This window comes from Antrostomus carolinensis, unplaced genomic scaffold (assembly GCF_000700745.2).
Source record: "Antrostomus carolinensis isolate BGI_N321 unplaced genomic scaffold, ASM70074v2 scaffold45075, whole genome shotgun sequence".
In the NCBI taxonomy this organism is placed as follows: domain Eukaryota; kingdom Metazoa; phylum Chordata; class Aves; order Caprimulgiformes; family Caprimulgidae; genus Antrostomus; species Antrostomus carolinensis.
In genome coordinates this window covers 1-3543 of record NW_010319252.1, presented here as the reverse complement: position 1 = coordinate 3543, position 3543 = coordinate 1, and positions in this window count along the sequence as shown.

Sequence of the window (3543 nt, the reverse complement as noted above, 5' to 3'; positions counted from 1 at the left end):
AAAGAGGAAAGGCTTGGATGGAAGCGGAGCTGGTCTAATACCCACGGATTTGTTCCTGGCTGCTGGCTGCATCGTGCCAAAGTTTTAGTGCGTTGTAACTACCAAACCCAGCCAAACCAGCTCCCTCAGCCACTTACACCTCCGCTCAGGCGACTTTAAAGCTCAGCCCATATCTCCTGTACCCTCAGGGCAGGCTGGGAGAGGGACTGTATCGTCGAAACTGTAACGAGGTGATGCCTTTATTAAAGAGAAAAGGGGCAAAGAAGGCAAACCAGAGCAAACGCTGAAGGGAGGTGGAAAGAGCAGGGGGTGAGTTAACGTGCCCATTTCCAGGCTGGTTGCTTCCCACAGAGGACTCACTGCTTTTTGGGCTCGCTCGGGAAAACACTGGCCAAAATGGGCTTGAATGAATTCGAAAATAAAAGGCGAGCTTTTCAACAGGGGTGTATTCGGCAGCATTAACTGTGGACAGCGGTTAATTTTTGCCCTTTTCTCATCCCTAGAAGTCCGCAAAGTGTCTTGTAAGACTTGCTCTTTTGTTTTAGAGCCTGGAGAAAACTCTTTGTTCTTCCGTAGGGTTAGCCCAGTTCTCAGACTTGCACATGGCAATACTTGAATATCTCCACGTCGTGATATTAAAGATGGATATTCCCGCATTATTCGCATCATTGTTTCTATGACAAAAAGCACCGAGTTCATACATAGTAAAGACTTTTTTTTTCTGACGCCTTCACGTTGAGAAGCTGAAAAGGTATTTTACTGAAGTTCGGCTAAATTGCAGGAACAGGTTCACCCAGAGGACAAATTTTCTATTCGATTAGTTGTATTTCAGCCGGGAAGAGTGACCTCTAAACCCTTAACCTTTTGGACCCAAACTACCCTTCCCTTTCTCTGCAATGGAGAGCAGCTAGCAGCAGTGCTTGAGGAGGGAATTCCTGAGACAAGTTTTCAAGTTTTGTTACTCCCAGTTCCTGCAGTTGCGGCCTTTTCGTCTCCAGAGTTGTCCAAAGCCCTCCCTTTGCTCTTTATACGAATCTGGGGAAAGAAGGGGGGGGGGGGGCGGAAAGGGAAGGGAAGAAAGAAAGAAAGAAACCTTCTCTGGCTGCTCTTCTTGAAAATCCCTCTCCCGGACCCCCGCTGTTTACTTAAAGTCCGTGATAACTTGGCTGTGAGCAGGGCAAACGTGTTATTCGAGAGAGAGCTACCAACTTTGGCATCTGTGGTACAGTTCTGGAAAATAATGGCCTTGGATAAGCAAATCCTTGCTTTGTACTTCTTACCGACCGAGATGGCTACCGAAGTTAAAGGGCCAAATTCTGCTCCCAGATTTCCTTCCCCCGCCCACTGAAGTCAAACAGGGATGTAGCTGCGAGCAGAATTTGTCTCATTTTCTTTTGAAATGTTAATATCTCCAGGACGAGTGTTGGGTTCAGCAAGCGCAGCTCTTACAACCCTGTTTGCAAGTCCCCTTTGAGGGAGGCTGGAGCACTGTAAGTTTACATAGTTGTAATTGCGCTGTAAACTGGGAAAGCGAATAAGTGAACTGGAGGCAGAAAGCACCAAAGGAAATAGTTTCCGGCTGACAGTGCTCTGAAGGGTCAGGAATATCTGTAATAATGACCAGAAGCACCCACTGGTCATTATCGCCCGTGGAAAACAAACCTGAAGTTTATTTTTATTGGTCTTTAACTCTCCTGCAGAGTTATTTTGTGTAGCAGGGGAAACTGGTTATTTTTGTTTATCATGGGTGAAACGTTGTGCATTGGAGCCTTTGTTAAACGGTCGCATTGTCCAGCAATACTCTCGTCTCTGTTAAAGTGTGATGCTTTTTATAGACTTTGCCAATGTTTTGCTGCCATTGATTAAAGCGTTATTTATACTAATTGTCGCCTGTAGTTTTGATGTAAGCCCGCCATATACGTTTGAAATAATAAAGGGTATAGAGAAATAGATTTTGGTTTGTACCTTGAACAAACAGTCCTTACAAGGTGGATCTCTCTTCTGTGAAAATGTTGGTCCCTCCCATCATTACAGTGTTAAAAGATGAGGGAGTCTGCATAGCATCCTTCCAAATGTCCCTTTGAACAGGTTTTCTGATTGCCCCAGCCATGATGGTGTGACTCTAGGCCAAGCTGGAGTCTATATTTACATTTAGGCTGCAGTTAAAAGTGCCTGTCATCCATTTGCTACTGCTTTGCATTTAACAAGCCCTCCAGGAATGACTCCCGGATTTATGCATGTGTGGTAGGAGGCAAGAAGCCACACCTGAAGTCACCTCGATCCCCACACAGATGTGTGCCTTTTAGGTGAGCCCTGGAAGGAGTCAATTTAAAACAGAAATGGAAATTGGAAATTGAAATGCAGTGAGTAGCTTTCTCTGAGCATTAAACTTCACTTTTTCAGCCGATACAAAAGAAAGATCACAAGAAAACACGAACTTGGAGAGTTCCAACTTTCCCATGCACCTAAGGCAGACATCATTTTTTTCCTCCCTTGCATAAGCACCTCAGACAATATCCCATACCTCCGTCCAGGAGAAGTCGATTGCACTATTTTTGTCATAAGTATTTGTCACCGAGGACTTGTCCTCTCCTGGGCCGTGGTCAAGGCACGAGTCCAAACAGGCAGTCCCTTGCTCAGCCCGGGGAAGGAGCGCCGTGCACAGTCCAAGGCATGTGTCCTTCCCGCCTAGAGCGCAGGAGGAGAGGGTGCTTGTGCACACAGGTCTAAGCACATACTCGCTAAGTTTAAATATCGAGGCACATTTTGCGATTATACTTTCTCTCTCCTGTTTAATGGCTCCTCCTGTTACTCCCGATACATCAATACAGTTCTGTATATTATATCACCACTAGTCGTTAAGGTAAGAATGAAGAGGAAAGGCAGAGTCAATAGCAAACCCCACTCACTGTACAGTACAGTAAATAGGGACCTCTCGGCGCGGAGCCACACCGTTTCCAACGGCCATGTTTGTTAGCCCTTTCCCCTGATTATTTTTCCTTTTTTTTTTTTTTTTTTTTTCTTCTCCTCCTTCCCCCAAGCCTATAGACCAAAATAATCTTGCTAGGAACAGTCATAACAGGCAGAATTTCAAAGTGCAAGGAAGATGATAAGAATAGATTTCTACAAGTCCTGACCACGTGATTTGCGAAATAATTAATTCAGCACGTCCCTTAAGAAACACGGAGTCGTCATTAATCTGCCAAGCAAAGGACTCTATCAGACTTGAAAACTGAAGAGATCCCAAGAATATAATATACAAAGGGTGCAGTCCCTCTCTCTGCACACCTAGCTCTTTGGTAGCTGCCGAAAAAGAGACGCCTGGTACGTAATTTTTTTTATTTTTTTTTTTTACTTTTATTCCTTCTTATTTCAGCCTTAATGAACTCAGCTGTCAAACGCTTGACAAATAGGGCACGCTGCTTCCTGATATCCAGCTCGGCAGCGGCCGGGAGCCGGACCAGGCGCAAGCGGTGACCTTTGCTTCCCAGGGAGCGGGGGGAAGAGGGCGAGCGCGGAGCCCCGCGGAGTCCCGCGGAGGAG